Source organism: Triticum aestivum, chromosome 2A (genome assembly GCF_018294505.1).
Source record: "Triticum aestivum cultivar Chinese Spring chromosome 2A, IWGSC CS RefSeq v2.1, whole genome shotgun sequence".
Classification (NCBI taxonomy): Eukaryota; Viridiplantae; Streptophyta; class Magnoliopsida; order Poales; family Poaceae; genus Triticum; species Triticum aestivum.
The window spans coordinates 759,735,804-759,754,119 of NC_057797.1; the positions used below are offsets into that span (position 1 = coordinate 759,735,804).

At 48.1% G+C, this 18,316-nt stretch overlaps 2 pseudogenes; both read right to left on the reverse strand.

The window, feature by feature from the left end:
* Positions 1-1,348, reverse strand: part of LOC123038231 (WAT1-related protein At5g64700-like) — a 62,434-nt pseudogene extending 61,086 nt beyond the window's left edge.
* A 5,615-nt stretch (positions 1,349-6,963) lies between these two features.
* LOC123038232 (WAT1-related protein At5g64700-like) lies at positions 6,964-12,684 on the reverse strand (annotated as a pseudogene).
* Positions 12,685-18,316: the final 5,632 nt, after the last annotated feature.

Below are 18,316 nucleotides of genomic sequence, written 5' to 3' on the forward strand. Positions count from 1 at the left end.
CGGGTCCAGTTTAAGCTTTGTACTTGTGTCGAGTGAATTAGTTGGCTAATGTATGCTTGGTCATCTTCAGACCAACGTAAAACCATTTCCCCAATTCGGTTGGTTGATTTTTTATGACAAGATACACATATATAAACATTGAACAAAACATAGAGTTTAGAAGATAAAAAACAAACAAACTACAAAACTAATTATATTATGTTAGTGCAAAGGTATATAAGATAGTTCATCGAGCGTATATACCCGACAAAAGCATTGATGAAGAGCCAACCAAGAGCCTTCTTATCCAATTCTTTCCACTTCCCACTGCAGATTTGTCAAACATATTATTGAGGCAATGGTTAAAAATTATATTATTATTTTCCATGAAAATAATAGGTTTTATTAGAAATAATAAAGATAAACAAAACTCCTCACATTTCGAGGAGCAGGGCAAATGGCAAGATAAAAATGGCACCCAGAATGCTTCTATAACAAAGCAATGAGAATACAACCGCTATCAACTGCTACCTTGCCTAGTAGTATAGTTCCTGTGTTGAAGAGCTCCACAAGGACCACACAAACAGTTGGTTTCCACTTGCTTCCTGTGCGGAAATTGCAATCACAATATTAAAAAGTAGAACTTGTCAATCTCTATTTCATGCCAGAACCACATATGAGCTACATATAGTTGCACCTACTAGATAAATACTCGTATTACGTTGTGAAGCACAAACACAGATAAGATTGCGTATCCCATGAAGGACGCGCCCGGTACATAGATACATGGGGCATACACTCAACCTAAGTATGTATTTTTTTTCATTGACATAAACATTAAGATAATCGGCCATAGGTTTTCACAAGTATGAGCACAAAAGAGCACTGAGTTTTCCACTCTATATTTAGTAGAGGTTGCAGATATTGCAATGTACTTTCCCACTTTACTTAGGTTATCAAGCTGAGCTTCGCAGAATGGATGAGATTTCAAAATGTGCGGACGACTAAGAGCATCTATAGCCGGGCGCCCCAAATCGGCCTCAAATCTCGGGGTGCCCGCCCGGTCACTGACAAGTCACGATTTTTTGACCCAGATGGGTGCCTCAAACGTCCGGGCTGTCCGGCACCACTCATATCCAGCCAAATATGGGGGATCCGGGCGCGTCTGCCACATCAGCCCGGCCCACCACGACCCCACACTCGTCCTCACATTTACCCCCAATCCGGAAACCCTAGCTCACTCCGCTCTCGCTCCATCCCTTCTTCTCCCCTCCAATTCGACCCATCCGACAGCTCCGGCGACCATGTCGAGTGCCGGCAGCCGCTCCGACTCCGGCATGGACATCGACGAGGAGCTTGCCCTCCGCATTGCCGTCAAGAGGTCCAAGGTGGACATAAGGGGCAGTTTCAGATTTGTAGTGTCGCCTCTCCCCCACCGGCGCAGCGAGGACACCAGCGCTAGCTCTTCTTGGCCCGCACGCAGCTCTGTGAGGATTGCACACTCCACCTCGACCCCATGCCGTCCCCTGCCCCCTCCCCCCACCCTGGCTACTGCTCTCTCGCATGGGCAGCGTTGGGTGCTTGTGCCCGCCCCGCCAGCACGGACGCGCGCCGCCTGCCGCGAGAGGCAGCGGGCAAGGGAGAGGGGCGACGGTGAAGAGCTCTGCCCGCCGCCGCCGTGGGTTACCGGCGGAGCCCGACGAGGACGAGCAGCTCCTCACATGGGTCTACTGCCGGTCGCTTACAACGGTGGAGACGAACGCTCGGTGGCTCCGCCGGAAGAACGCAAAGGCTCTCTGGCTTTCCATCGAGCAGTCCGAGCGGGAGGCGAAGGAGAAGGCAAAGGAGGTGGCTCGGCTGGCCAAGCTCAGGCGCCAGCAGGACCGGGCCGTCTAGCGCCTGAAGGGCCTCATCATCGTCTCCTCCTCCTCGTCCGAGGACCACGGCTCCTCGTCTGACAAATCAGACGATCCTCCACCAGCCGCCGACGGCCACAGCTGCGCCGGCGACCGGAAGGGCAAAGGGTCGTCCCGAAAGTGGCGAAGTTCAATTTCATTTCAAGTTTTAAATGTAGTATAAAGTTGTCCGTCGTTTATGTGAATTTTGGTGGACCTTTGAACAACCGTTCGTCATCTTTTGGTGAACTATTGTGCTATCCTATGTCTGATTCTATGTCCGGTCAGCTGATCTACGTAGTTTCATCGACGTTGCATGATTTAGTATGGATATAGGGGTTCGGATATGAGATACATGGATGTGGACGATGGGATTTGATGGGTGCTCGGTCAGTGCTTGCGGACGCGTCCGCGGACGTTTGAGAGGCCGAATTTGCCAAGTCTGATTGTAGATGCTCTAGCTTCTCAAGGACTGAATTCCAGCTGCTTTCAAGCAAAACAACATAAACTTTGCACCAAACAAAGTACGGCTAGTACTTTCGAAGTTGATAGAATAACAACTTTTAAGCTATAGCTGCTACGCACATGGTACACTTTACACACTCAAAGGAAACAGTGGGTGCATGCATATACCTTGGACTTGGATGGTGGCGTCCTGGCCGTGGACGGCAGTAGCACACACCACGGTCGTGCCACGGCCAACGCCCTTCGAAGTCCAGCTCAAGCCCATATCAGCTCCAGCGCCGACGCCGCCTCCGGGTGAAGGGATGGGGAGCGCAGCTGGCCGGACGGCGAGCGAGAGGTGGCGAGGGCGAGGGAAGAGACGGGCAAGGTGGGGGTAAGCTTGGACGCTGCCATGGCAATGGTGCGAGAAGGGAAGATGGCTGGCGGGGCATACATATCGAGTGACAAGTTCGGTTCACTGGCCAGTGGATACATGGGTCGAATTAGTAGTCATGGACGGGAGACCTCGGTTTTGGGACCGTTTGTGAGCTGCATGTGCGTGCATGAGCACGTTTTTCGTCCAGGAACCGAAGCCCGATGAGCAGGCAGGTGGTGGGCGTACTTAATTGCCACCGAATCGTTGATCGTATCAGGCGCGGTCGTCGCTTACCGACACTTGGTCCACGCATGCACCCGACGACGAGGCGAGTCGTCGGGGCGGGGGAGAAGATGCGGCGATCGATCGCACAGTGCTAGTGGCCACCGGCGAATGGCGATTGCAGTATGTACAGCCGCCGAGAGACAGATAGTCTCTGCCAGCACGTCGATCGACCGGCCCCAATAATTGATAACTTGGCCCATTCGAAGCTCAAAGGAACCGAAATACTGTACTCCCTCCATTTTTATTTAGTCCGCATATTAGCTTTGGTCAAAGTCAAGCTTTCTAAACTTTGACAAAGTTTATAGACAAAAATATTAACATATACAATAACAAATCAATGCCATTAGATTTATTATTGAATATAATTCCACAGCATATAAATTTGTTATGGTAAATATTTATATTATTTTCTATAAACTTGATCAAATTTTAGAAAATTTGACTTCAGTCAACTCTAATATGCGGAGTAAATAAAAATGAAGTGAGTACATGCACCGGTGTAATTCATTGGAGTTGGATTGGATGTCATGTCATGGACGACCTCGATCTGAGAGCTTTTTTGGTCCAAGAACCGAACCCGATGCACAGACAAAGTGCTAGACTAATTATAGGTACTGTAGGTTCTTCTAATTAGTACCTCCAGATCGTTAATCGTATCAGCGCGCGATCTCTGCTTCCCGGCAACGTGTTCCAAACTGCGGGCGGGCTGGACGCGACGACCATTCCATACATCACATAGATCTATTCTCTCTGTCTTAAAATATAAGAGCAATTTTAAAACTAAATTAGTGTCAAAAACCGTTTTTATATTATGGAACGAAGGGAGTAGTTGCAATCGGTGCTACAAGGTGAAGCTGATGTAAAATGGACTTTTTTCTATTGGGGGGAGATGTAAATTAAATTTTGTGCCTTAACACACGTTATGACAACATAACAAATTTTAACAAATATAGCGTGACTGTTTTGAAAGTTTGAAATTCACATGAAGTGCAGCCGTTGTGGAACTTGGGATGGGGCAGGCTGGGTGACGGCGTTTTGATCCCCTCCGCCGTGAGCACGGACGCGAGAACCCCATCGAAGAGCAGCGAATAGGGGGGAGGAATAGAGCACGTAACATGCAACCCAGATCCGATCTCGCCGGCCGCGGAGGCAGCCGGAGCACAGACAATAGGGCGGTCGCCGCTGCCAACGCTGCATACATCGTGGTCGCGAGAGTGGTCTTCATGTTCGCATCACAAAGCAAAAAATTTATGTTCCTTTTGTGAGGACTGGGCTTTGGATCCCTGTAGGCACCCCACTCACATCTCCCTTGCGTACATGGGCTTTGATGCGCGTCAAATTATTTGCTTGGCTAGCGATTCAAGACCGATGTTGGACGGCTGCATGTCTCTCTCTCGTCAAGGGCCGCCTCACGCTCCGAGCTGTGTACTGTGCGATCAGGCTCCTGAGATTATGCATCACTTGCTCATCGGTTGTTCTTTTCGGCGCGTGTTCTGGCATGGAACTCTCTCCGCCTACATGTTAGCAATGTCCCTCTCGGCTGGAGATGATGAGTTCCTTGACTGGTGGGCGTCATCTACGGTGGCTGCTGCAGTCGGTCTCTGGAGAGGCCTTGCCTCGCTGGTTATTCTCGTTGCTTGGTGCATCCGGAAGCACTGAAACGCCATCCACCTTCGACAAGGAGCGTCCGACTACTGTGCGCCGGCTCCAACTCATCTGCGATGAGGTGCATGCCTGGGCTTCTGCCGGAGCCAAGCGCCTAAGAGCATCTCCAGCCATTGGCCTCCCAGAAGGGGCTAAAAATTGCCCTCGAGGCGCATCGGCGCTAAACCGCACACTGGGGGCGTGATGCCCCCCAGTCGCGGCGCCCACGTTTTTTTGAAAAAGTCAAACACAGCGCAAACACAGCTCAAATTTAACGCAAACATCAACGAGTTCGTTCAAATTTAAACATATTTTACAAAAAAAAGAAAAAAACTAGCACGGGCTGCCACTGCCGTCTCCATCGCCGCTCACCGCCCGCCTCTGCAGTTCTACATGCCGAGGAGGCGGGAGAACCGCGTGTAGTCGCCGCCGCCGCCGCCGCCGCCGTCGTCGTCGTCTCCGCCGCCGCCGTCCCTGCTGCATCCCTCCCCCGGTTGGCGCGGCGGGTTGGACGGTCCGGGGGTGTCGTCGTCGTCGTCGCTGTTGAGGACCACGATGCCGTGCTCGTCCTCGCGCCCACGCTTGCGGACGGCGATCTCCTCCAGGGCCCGGGTCTGCCGGGTCATCTCCGTCCGGAGGTAGTCGTCCCGCGCCCACCGCAGGGCGCCCTCGTCGGAGAAGTCGCGCCGGGCTATCTCCTCGTACTCCGCGGGGAGGCCGGGCTCCGGCTTGGGCTCGACGAGGACGAAGCGGCCGGGGGGGGGGGGGGGGGCGGAGTCGCCGATGCGGACGCCGGAGCTGCGGGTGCGCGCGCTGACAGGTGTGTCCTGGGGCTCCGGCTTGACGGGGCGGAGGCAGGGAGAGCCCGACGAGCGGCCGGACGAGGAGGAGGACGCCCCGGGCAGCTCCATGCGCCTCGGCGTCCAGGAGCTTCCACGACGGCGTGAGAAGGACGGGGGAGCGGGGTACTCGAGGCGCGGCGTGTTGCCTCCTTTGATGTAATCGAGGACGGCCTCCAACGTGCGGCCAAGCACGCCCCACCATCGGCGCCGGCCATCGGAGTTGAGCCCGCCGGAGGGCACGACGCTGTTGGTGGCCTCGAGCTGCTCGGCGTGACGACGGCAGAAGTAGGGCTCCCAGAGCGGGCCGTCGGGGACGTAACGTGGCCCCTCCCTCGCCGCCCGCGGCAGGGACGCGCGGATACGTGCGATCTCCGCACGCCGCGCCGCCCGGGTGGGTGGTGGTGGCACCGGCACGCGGCCGGCGCTGAGCCTCCAAGCCACGGGCACCCGCATGTCCGGTGGGACCGGGTACTCGGCCTCGAAAAGGAGGCGAGCCTCGTCCTCGTGAAGATGGCGGCGCCCGAAGCCATTCGCCACCGCGCCGTCGCCTGGAAAGCGCTCGCCCATTCTTCTGAACTGGAGACGGCGAGAGGAGGAAGGGGGAAGAAATGGGCGCGTCGGCGGTGGAGTGTCTGTGCGTGCCTCCGGTGCGCTGGTGGTCGGCTTATATAGGCGGAGGCGCCGCGTGGTAGGCTTGGCCGGTGCGTTACGCGTGGCTTGATGGCGTGGCGGCCGAGGGGACGCGCGTCGCCCGGCCTTCACTGCGCCGCCCGTGAGGCATCAATGGAGGCTGACCGGCGCGGCAGCGCGCGCAGCGTGCAACTTTGGCATTGATTCGCCGCGGGAAACGAGGCGATGAGGACGACGAAGCGGCGAGAAGAGAATCGAGTCGCTGACGCGGCTGGCCCGCGGCTCTTCGCGCCCAAGACGATTCGCCCGGCGTCCCCGAGCGACCCCCAGCGCGCCGCGTTCGGGTTAGGTCCGCCGGCGTCAATTTTGATCCAAACCGCCGAAAACTGGGCACTTGGGGACGTGACTGGACCGATTTTTTGGCACCGGCGACCGAAAAATCGCCTGAAGGGCCTTCTTGGGGGCGCGGCTGGAGATGCTCTAACTGCTATACTTCCGGAAAGACATCCCTCACATCCCTAAACGCTTATTGGGGCTAAACAACCCCTTATTTCCTCTGCTCGCTTAGGTCTAGTTACGCATGTGTAATCAGGCCCTATCTATGAATGAAATGATACGGAATTGCGTATTCGTGGAAAAATATGTCGGAGATGCTTAGGCATTGGGCGTCCAATGAGGCACTAAGGCAGTAGTTTCGCAAGCAAAGCAAATGGAACCTTGGGAGGTTTCGATCCATTGGTTGGATTGAGTTTTCCATCAAAGGTAAAAAAATATATAAAGATGATAACAAACACAGCTTGCGGCAACCACTTGAGAAACAAGAATGCAACACCGAGACACGAAATTCAGCAAATAATGTTATTGCATCGTTACATCAAAAATATTAGTACAAAAAAAATTACGCCTTGCCCATCGACATGTCCTACTAATATATTCACACGTTTCGTGATGGAGACACCATCACCCAAATCACCACTTTGTGCAATTTCGTGCATTTTCTCAAGTTGAAGATATTGTCCTAGCGAGCATTATAACTACATAATATGATAAGATAGATACCCTGTAAACTAGTCCTTTTCCTCGCTAGAAAACGTCGATAAACCATGACACATATTAGGATTGGTAAACCCATTTTAGCTTACTACCTCACATATTAACCTGAGTTGGTGTCTAAATGCTAATTCTCAAAGCTCACAAGACTAGTTTCCCCAAAATTAAGGGCGAGATGATGGATCCTCACACTTTGAGTTATGGGTAGGTTGCACCTGAAGCTTTTCATTGCTTGAACCTGATGTCATCGTCACGCGTAGTTCTTTGGCCTTTCCATAGAGATACATATACAGACCACTGAAAACCACTGCACTACCCAGCAAGCTGCCATATAACAGTAAGATGTATCAGTTGTGGAATATAAGTGTTTGTAAGTGTAAATACTAAAAGAACCAACAGTCAAACTATAATATTTGATGTACTTCTAGTGCAAAATTGTACACCCAAGTCACAACACATTTGCTAAGGTACATTGCCCGGTATTTCTTTTTCGCAATACATTAAGCAAATTTCTTTTTCAATATATACATTCAAAACCACTAGATGGCCACAGGGGCCACATCATGAACAGAACACATCAATTACACTGGCTATATCACTCATAAGACTCGCTTCACACGTAGGACATACATCATGATAAACACAAAATATTTAAGCATCATTTTCTTAAAATTAAATAAAGGCACTTTTATATAGGTCACAAGAATGATTTCTCCCTAGGCTATTTTGCCTTCAATCATGCTTTATTATATAATGGTAACTACGTGAGAATACCCACCCTCTAGTCACAAAAATTGTACAACTATAATACACAAATATGTGTAAGAAAAACTAAAATATTTGAATATAAGTGCAAATATGAGACAAGGTACACGTACCTCCCAACCGTGAGGCTTTCTCCTAGTAATAATGCTCCAAGAACCATGGTGAAGACAACCGATAATGTGTTGAACATTGGTGGGAAAACGGGGCCTCGCTTTTCCACGGCATAGAGGTTTAACCAATACTTGGCTGATGTGCCAAGTGCAGCCTACATTCCAAATCAAGTATGTGCCACATTACTGCCTATTTTTTTCAACTATCATGTGACGAAAAAAACTCAAAACACATGTTTTTAATATTCAACTTCATGAAGCAATTAGATCTCGAACAATATAGGAATTCCTCATAAGAAGGTTTTGCCAATTTTGAACTAAGCTAAAATTTAACTTTCAACAATGATATGCCCATTGATTTTGATAGCTAGAATAAAGGTTGAATACACTGCAAAATAATATCTAACAAATACTTTCCTCATAAATTCTTCTATATCTACAAATGAAAACCTATCTTGCTCGGCTTGCTTGCTTTTTGCTTGATAAACTAAGATTAGTTTATAGATATAGTGGAATATCAATTAGATCTGACAATGTGGAAAGTAATGAAAATTCATTCAATAATAAGGGATTTTGAAATTTGAGTCATTCTGGAAAAGACTTACCGAGTAGACAATTGTTAATAGTTGAATGTTCCATCCCACTTGCCAAGCCAGTTTGTCCCTTCTCAAAATTATTCCTATGGCACATGTTTGGAAACCACCTAGAACACATGTCAACACTGATGACCAATGTTTCCATGGGTAAACCTTTAAAACTTTTACCTTCATTATTAGAAACCCTTAGTTTTTAGCGGTCAAAAACGAGAAAAAATTGAAATCATGTTATGCCACTTGGGGGTAATATAGATCCAAGCGTTAGTTAAAAATACCATATCAAAACTGGACATACCAGTACAGGGTATGAAAATGCATAACATATGCATTCACCCAACAAAAGCAAGGTACCCCTCAAATGGTGGTGTCCTCCGACAACTGCATTGGAACTCTTAGTGATACCTTGCATAACCGGGGACCAGAGATGCAGTTCCTTTCCATTGTACAAGCTAATCAACAAAGCCCCACCAAAGCATACCAATGCACCAACCACTTCGCACTACCCTCCTTGGATTTGAGGTGCAAGTTCTCCATGCTGCAAAATATATATTGAGATTTCTAATTTTTTTTTCTAAACCTCTATTGATTAAGAAGTTGTTTATTTGTAGGGACGAAGTTGCTAGTATCGTGTGGTAGCACCCCCTAGTTGTTGTATTCTACATTGGAAGAAAGGAGTTATGGTGTTCTCAGTTGGAGGTTGGAGGAACGGATTGTTTACCCAAGCAATATTGACAGGACAAAAGTGAAGAGCGGAGTCAAACTTGAGGAGATCACGCCATAGGAGGCGGTTGTGTCATGTAGCCCATTGTAGTACAAGGCCATAGGCAATGAGTATCTATACGAAGTAAAGATATATCATTGTCAGTATCAATATACATGATTCCTTAATCATATACTCAAATAAAAAGTAACTATATCACACTTAACATTTGATCAATATAATGCGCTATGAAATTAATTAAACTGTAGTTGTGCAACTTAACCTCTTAATTTCTTTTGTGGTTATGAAGAAACAAAAGGAATAAGATATTTGAAGAATCTGGCAGAAAAGTTTTCCATTTATTTTGAGGATTTGAAAAAAATGTTAGCATATGGGGGTTGGAGAATCAGTCGGGTTCAGTTTAAGTTTTGACATGGAGCCAATGTGTTGATTGAATTAGTTGGCTAATGCATGCTTTGTCATCATCAGACCAACATATAACCACATCTCCAAATTGGCTGATTGATTTTGACGGGAACATAGGACAAAATGCACATATATAAGCATTGAAAAAAACATAGAGTTTAGAGGAGCAAAACTACAAAACTAATTATTTTATGTTAGTAAAAAGTATATAAGGTTGTTCGACGGTGTATATACCCGACAAAAGCATTGATGAAGAGCCAGCCAAGAGCATGCTTATCCAATTCTTTCCACTTCCCACTGTATATATTTGTCATGCATATTCTTGAGTCAATGGTTAAAACTTACAATATTACTTTCCATGAAAATAATAGATTGTTTCAAAATAATCTCACCTTTCGAGGAGTAGGGAAAATGGCAACATGAAAACGGCACCTAGAATGCTTCTATAGCACAATAATGAGAACACAAACATGCCACCATCAACTACTACCTTGCCTAGCAGTATATTTCCTGTTTTAAAGAGCTCCACAAGGACAACACACACAATGGGTTTCCACCTGCTTCCTGTGCGGCAGTTTCAATCACAATATTAGAATAGAATTCCTATTCCCACGCAAGAGTTTTACTTAAATCTTATATACTGTGAGAGAATGAATAACTACGTTGAGCAAAACATGCTAATACCGTCGCCCAAGTGAACTATGTAGTAGGATTTAAGTAAACATATTACATAACAATACCATTACTCATGTTAGAAGTAACACACATCACCCCTCCCCCAAAGTATTACCTCGTCAATCTCTAAATTCATACCAAAACCTCATGTGAGGCCCATATACTTGCACCTACCAGATAAATAATTCGCTCTGAAGCATGAACATAGATAAGATTGTGTTGTATCCCATGAAGAACACGTCTAGTGCATGCATGCATGGGGTATACGTGCAACAAAGGTATCAATTTTTCATTGGCATAAACTTCAAAGTAATTGTTTTCATAAATATGAGCACAAAAAAGAATGAACTTTCCGTTGTATATTTAGCTTGCAGATGTGGCAACGAACTTTCCCACTTTATTTAGGTGATCGAGATGAGCTTCTAAGAATGGATGAGATTTTGAAATGTGAGGATTAACTTCTCAAGAGCTGAAATCCACCGTCTTTCAAGCAAGAAAACACAAAATTTGTGACAAGCAAAGTATGTATGGTACTTTCGAATTTGATAGAATAACAACTTTTAAACTATAGGTACCACATAGACGACACAATTTACACATCCAAAAGGATTGGGTGCACACATATGTAATACTCCCTCTGTTTCGAACTAATTGAAATTCCAGATTTGTCCTATGTCAAACTTAAATAAGTTTACCAAGTGTATATAAAAACATATCAACATCTCCAAAACCAAATTGATATTATAAATCTTAGTAGATTGTTCTATCGATTTGTTGATTTAGGACAATCCTAAAACTTATATTATTTTGGAAGGAAGGGAGCACCTGCTTGGACATGCTGGTGTCCTGCTCATGGACAGAAGCAGTGCACACCATGGCCGTCCCATGACAACGCCCTACGAAGTCTAGCTCAAGCCCATGTCAGTTCTAGTCAATGATGTCGGGCAAACGGCTGGGGCGGACAACTGGCTGAGCGAGTGGCAGGTAGCGAGGGCGAGGAAAGTGTAAAAGGATTAGAAATGAGAGGATTGGCGTAATGTGTTGTGTGTTGTATTAAGCCTTGAAAGAACAAGACTTGGATGGCAAGAAGCCTCGTAGCCATAGCATTGCAAACTACAGTGTTGCGGATGGTCAGACTGGAGAGAAATCAAAGGTAGAAGACGATAGGCTGACATCCGCCCATAGTCGTAGCGGGAGTATTGTGGACAGTGTCGCGTTACGGCTCATTGACTAGAGAGGAGGCCGAGGAGTTGTTCAAGCAAGGTCATAACCATTTGTTCCGATGTCAAGGTAATCGAGAGCTTAGGATAGTGTAGCCATGGTAGATGTAGACATGTGAGAGATGTTGTGGTCGATCTCAAGTCGGGGTTGCCGATGTTTGGATAGTCGCGGGCGCAAGGAAGCGCCATTTAATCAGAGACGCGGTAGTGCCCCAGGAAGAAAACGATGATACGATCAATGCAGTCGTCAAGGAGGGTGTTGATGTTGAAGATGATTGTCTGAGCCATTGTAGACGACGCACCACGCAGGGTTTTTTCAAGCCCGAGGACGAAGGCATGCGTTGGTGTTGCCAACCCCCAGGCATGCATAGACAAGGACCAGCAAGAATTGTATGCCATGTCGGGGGGAGCAGCAGAGATCATCCAGGACGGTTGCAAGTTGCGGGGCAAAACAGTATAGTGTCGAATGTTGCCCGCGGTTGCCGAAGTACACGAAGTGGTCGAGAAGATGATGACGACGTTTGTGATGAGCAAGTGCCAGACAAAGACGAAGAATTGGTCAGTGGAACCAAAGATAGCTTGCACCATGGTAGATGTGATGCAACGGTGAGGAGGACTTCGTGGCAATGATGGTGCGGCCCAAAGGACAATGTAACGGCAGCCCATTGCTGGATTGATGAAGATGCAGACATGCTCGATGATGATCTTCACATGATCCAAGGAGATGCGCACGCCCTGTTGATCAGATCGGACATGCGACAGACGACCGGCCGTGACAGGACCATGCATTCGGCCCAGAAAGAACACGCATCAGGTGCGAAGGCCGATCCAATCACGTACAACTGTGCAAACAGCGAATCGCGCGTGCTCGTAGCCAACACCTACGGGGAACGCGAGAGTAACCTGGGCCACGCAGCGTGGATTGACTGACCGGCACAAGCGGCTGACGCAGCACTGGCACCCAGGATGCTGTGTCCTGTAAGGAGCGGCGTCCTGCAGATCGGGTCCAGCTCCAGACGTCCAGAACGTCCCGTCCAGCAGTTGCATCGGCGCATGCAAGATGCACAAGACATGTGCATGTATGTGAGGTCATTAGATCATCTCCAACAGGCGCCGATCACGCCGCGCGCAAAAAACACGTATGCCGCGCACGCATTGCCTGGTTTGGCGCGGCGCGCAGCGCTGGCTCCAGCAGCCGCGCTAAAATGCAGCGCGCGCGCCGCTCTAACAGCGCGCAAAAATGCAGCACGCGCGACTCGCACAAACAACATGTGCATTCAAAAACAAAAACAAAAAAATCAAAAACAAACAAAAATAAATAATTCAATTTCATTTATTACAACTCAAACAAACAGTTTATCGTTCAATACAACAAATAGTGCAATTAAACACAACAAATAGTTCAACAATACAATAACGAACGCACAAATCATGATGCTCTTTGTCGTTCATTTCATGCCCACCACTCCTCAATGAGATCCTTCTGAAGATCATTATGCGCTGCAGGACGTCGACTGACATGATAGGAGGCAACAAAACGGGCCACCCTTTCAGCCCTCCGTCGCACTCGCACGGGATATCCCAAGAGCTCATACTGAGAGTAGTCTACATCTTGGCCACGCTCATTCTCGATGATCATGTTGTGCATGATCACACAAGCGTGCATTATGTACCAAAGCATCTTTTGATCCCAAAATCTAGCTGGTCCTCTCACAATAGCAAATTGGGCTTGCAAAATCCCAAAAGCTCTTTCCACATCTTTTCTAGCCGCCGCCTGAGCATTGTGGAAATCAAGATTTTTCTTACCTTCTGGCTTTTTCTTTTTTTTATCTGGAACACCTCGCATTCCAATTACTCAGGACCAACCAAATCGGCGGTCACAGCACGACGAACATCGTCAGGGATGTCCGAGTACCAAATATGTTGGCCATCGGTAGAACCCCTTGAACCAAGAGAGGCCAGCACATGCGCTGGGAAATTACAGGTCCTAGGAGAGAAAACAACATGATGGTCTATGAAGCCAGTGTTAAGCTGGAACTTTGCTTCCCGAAACAAAACACCGAGAGGTCCACGATCGGCAGCTTCAGTAGCAATATTCTGCTGCAGGGCCAAACAATCAGTCTCAAAAATAGCACGACCCATACCATGTTGCTCGGCCAGACGGATCGCGTGCAGCAATGCTTGGGCTTCAGCCTGCAGTGCGGATCCGATATGGGTCAGTGGCCCTGAAGCGGCCAGCGCCACATCTCCCTGAGCATCTCTTGCGATGACTCCCCATCCCCCCTGCCGTGATGAAGCATCAAAAGCAGCATCGAAATTTAGTTTAACGAAGTCCGAGGGAGGCCGAGACCATTTCTGCAGCACCGTTGCTTTACCAACTCTTTCCGGACTCAAAAACACACACCATTCAGCAGTGGTGCAGCCAACCTTCGCTTCAAAAGCATCCGTTGACAACCTTTGCTGCTTATGATTAGCTTTATTGCGTTCAGACCACCATGCCCATAGAAGACAGATTGTACGCAATTGTACCACTTCAGGTAGCCGAAACACAGCCTGTAGTAAGTCCCTCGCCGATTCACAGCCCAGCAACTTCTGTCTAGTGTTCTCCAGGGAACAACTTCTCCACATTCTCTTAACCTCCTTGCACTTAAGAAAAAGATGCGCGCCATCCTCCGGTAACCGACGACACACAACACACTTGTTGTCTAACTCCACACCGATCCGCTCCACATTCCGAAGTAATGGATGGCTGTTATGGGCGAACCGCCACAGGAAGTGGTGAACTTTCGGAGGACATTTGACTTTCCAGAGCTGCTGCCAAAACTTCTGCCCCTCTGAGTTGCTTAGAGAATTCTCTCCCCGCTGCCTGGTTCTTTGGTTCTCTAGGAGATTCATTAAAACCCGATAAGCCGACTTGACGGAGAATCTTCCTTTACTATCAAAGTGCCAAGCCACGAAATCATCATATTGTTCAAAAATAGGGATCGACAGGATCGCAGCCGCATCATTTGGAGAGAAAGTCCGACGAACAAGTTGGGCATCCCACTCGGGCCTCTCCGGGTCGATGAGCTCGTTCACAGTAGTGAGCAGGTGGCTCCCTCGGAGAGTACCAGGGCGCCTAGTATCATCCGAAGGGATCCAGGGGTCCTCCCAGATTTTGATGTTAGTTCCTGAGCCCACACACCATATCATGCCAGCCTTAACCACATCCACTCCTTGCAGGATACTCCGCCATACATAGCTCATACCTGGCCAAGCGGAAGCTTTCAGAACCTCACCATCCGGGTAATATTTGGCTTGCAGGACGCGAGCACACAATTATTCCGGCGCCTGTATTAGCCTCCACACCTGTCTGGCAAGCATTGCAATATTAAATACGTGTGGATCTCTGAACCCAACTCCTCCCTGGTCCTTTGGCAACATCATCTTTTCACAACTTATCCAATGGTGTTTATGCTCGTCCTCCTGATTTTCCCACCAAAATCGGCATACCATTTTGCTGATACTATCACAAAGCGCCTTAGTAAGGTCAAAACAGGCCATTGCATATGTGGGCACTGCCTGGATGACAGCCTTGATAAGAACCTCCTTCGCCGCCATAGATAACAGCTTAATCTTCCAACCTTTCAATATCTCCCAAATTCTCTCCCTCAAGTACTCAAAGCATCTTTGACGTGATTTCCCCACATAGCTTGGCAACCCTAGATACTTTCCTTGCAAACATTCGGCCTGAAGCCCAAGGAGCCCCAACAAAACTTGCTTCTTCTGATTCGAAGTGTTCTTGCTAAATAAGACTGCAGATTTCGCCCGGTTGATCACTTGGCCTGAACCCCTTTCATAAACTTGCAGAATATTATTAATAACAGCAATACTTTTCGGTGTCGCCTCCAACAGAAGTAACGAGTCATCCGCAAAAAGGAGGTGGCTCACAGTAGGTGCATTAGGGACAACTTGGATACCTCTAATCTGGCCAGATGACTCGGCATGGTGTAGGAGTGCGGACAAACCCTCTGCACATATGAGAAAAAGGTACGGTGATATTGGATCCCCTTGGCGGAGTCCCCGGCCCGGAATTATTTCATCAGTACAAGACCCATTCACCTTAAAGCGAAACCTCATCATCCTAATGCACTTACTAATCAGCTGCACAAAGGCATCAGCAAAGCCCAACTGTCTCATCACCTTCTCAAGAAAGTTTCATTCAACCCTGTCGTACGCTTTACTCATATCAAGCTTCAACGCTGCAAAGCTTGTGCTGCCCGATCTCTTCCTCTTTAAATAATGAGTCATCTCGTAAGCTAGGATAGTATTTGTTGGAAATATGCCCTAGAGGCAATAATAAATTGATTATTATTATATTTCCTTGTTTATGATAATCGTTTATTATCCATGCTAGATTTGTATTGATAGGAAACTCAGATACATGTGTGGATACATAGACAACACCATGTCCCTAGTAAGCCTCTAGTTGACTAGCTCGTCAATAGATGGTTACGGTTTCCTGACCATGGACATTGGATGTCATTGATAACGGGATCACATCATTAGGAGAATGATGTGATGGACAAAGACCCAATCCTAAGCCTAGCACAAGATCATGTAGTTCGTATGCTAAAGCTTTTCTAATGTCAAGTATCGTTTCCTTAGACCATGAGATTGTGCAACTCCCGGATACTGTAGGAGTGCTTTGGGTGTGCCAAACGTCACAACGTAACTGGGTGGCTATAAAGGTACACTAAAGGTATCTCCGAAAGTGTCTGTTGGGTTGGCACGAATCGAGACTGGGATTTGTCACTCCGTGTAAACGGAGAGGTATCTCTGGGCCCACTCGGTAGGACATCATCATAATGTGCACAATGTGATCAAGGAGTTGATCACGGGATGATGTGTTACGGAACGAGTAAAGAGATTTGCCGGTAACGAGATTGAACAAGGTATCGGGAAACCGACGATCGAATCTCGGGCAAGTATCGTACCGCTAGACAAAGGGAATTGTATACGGGATTGATTAAGTCCTTGACATCGTGGTTCATCCGATGAGATCATCGTGGAACATGTGGGAGCCAACATGGGTATCCAAATCCCGCTATTGGTTATTGACCGGAGAGTCATCTCGGTCATGTCTGCATGTCTCCCGAACCCGTAGGGTCTACACACTTAAGGTTCGGTGACGCTAGGGTTATAGAGATATTAGTATGCGGTAACCCGAAAGTTGTTCAGAGTCTCGGATGAGATCCCGGACATCACGAGGAGTTCCGGAATGGTCCGGAGGTAAAGAATTATATATAGGAAGTGCTATTTTGGCCATCGGGACAAGTTTCGGGGTCACTGGTATTGTACCGGGACCACCGGAAGGGTCCCGGGGGTCCACCGGGTGGGGCCACCTGCCCCGGGGGGCCGCATGGGCTGTAAGGGGTGCGCCTTGGCCTATATGGGCCAAGGGCACCAGCCCCAAGAGGCCCATGCGCCAAGAGAAGAGGGAAAGGAAGAGTCCTAAAGGGGGAAGGCACCTCCGAGGTGCCTTGGGGAGGAGGGACTCCTCCCTGGCCGCACCCTTCCTTGGAGGAAGGGCCAAGGCTGCGCCCCCCCCCCTCTCCCTTGGCCCTATATATAGTGGGGGGAAGGGAGGGCAGCACCACCCCAAGCCCTAGCGCCTCCCTCTCCCTCCCATGACACATCTCCCTCCTCCCGCAGTGCTTGGCGAAGCCCTGTTGGAATCCCGCTACTTCCACCACCACACCGTCGTGCTGCTGGATCTCCATCAACCTCTCCTTCCCCTTGCTGGATCAAGAAGGAGGAGACGTCGCTGCTCCTTACGTGTGTTGAACGCGGAGGTGTCGTCCGTTCGGCGCTAGGATCATCGGTGATTTGGATCACGACGAGTACGACTCCATCAACCCCCTTCTCTTGAACGCTTCCGCGCGCGATCTACAAGGGTATGTAGATCCACTCCTCCCTCGTTGCTAGATGACTCCATAGATTGATCTTGGTGACACGTAGGAAAATTTTGAATTATTGCTACATTCCCCAACAGTGGCATCATGAGCTAGGTCTATGCGTAGTTTCTATGCACGAGTAGAACACAAAGTAGTTGTGGGCGTTGATTTTGTTCAATATGCTTACTGTTACTAGTCCAATCTTGATTCGGTGGCATTGTGGGATGAAGCGGCCCGGACCGACCTTACACGTACTCTTACGTGAGACTGGTTCCACCGACTGACATGCACTAGTTGCATAAGGTGGCTAGCGGGTGTCTGTCTCTCCCACTTTAGTCGGATCGGATTCGATGAAAAGGGTCCTTATGAAGGGTAAATAGCAATTGGCATATCACGTTGTGGTTTTTGCGTAGGTAAGAAACGTTCTTGCTAGAAACCCATAGCAGCCACGTAAAACATGCAAACAACAATTAGAGGACGTCTAACTTGTTTTTGCAGGGTATGCTATGTGATGTGATATGGCCAAAAGGATGTGATGAATGATATATGTGATGTATGAGATTGATCATGTTCTTGTAATAGGAATCACGACTTGCATGTCGATGAGTATGACAACCGGCAAGAGCCATAGGAGTTGTCTTAATTTATTTATGACCTGCGTGTCAACATAAACGTCATGTAATTACTTTACTTTATTGCTAACCATTAGCTGTAGTAGTAGAAGTAATAGTTGACGAGACAAC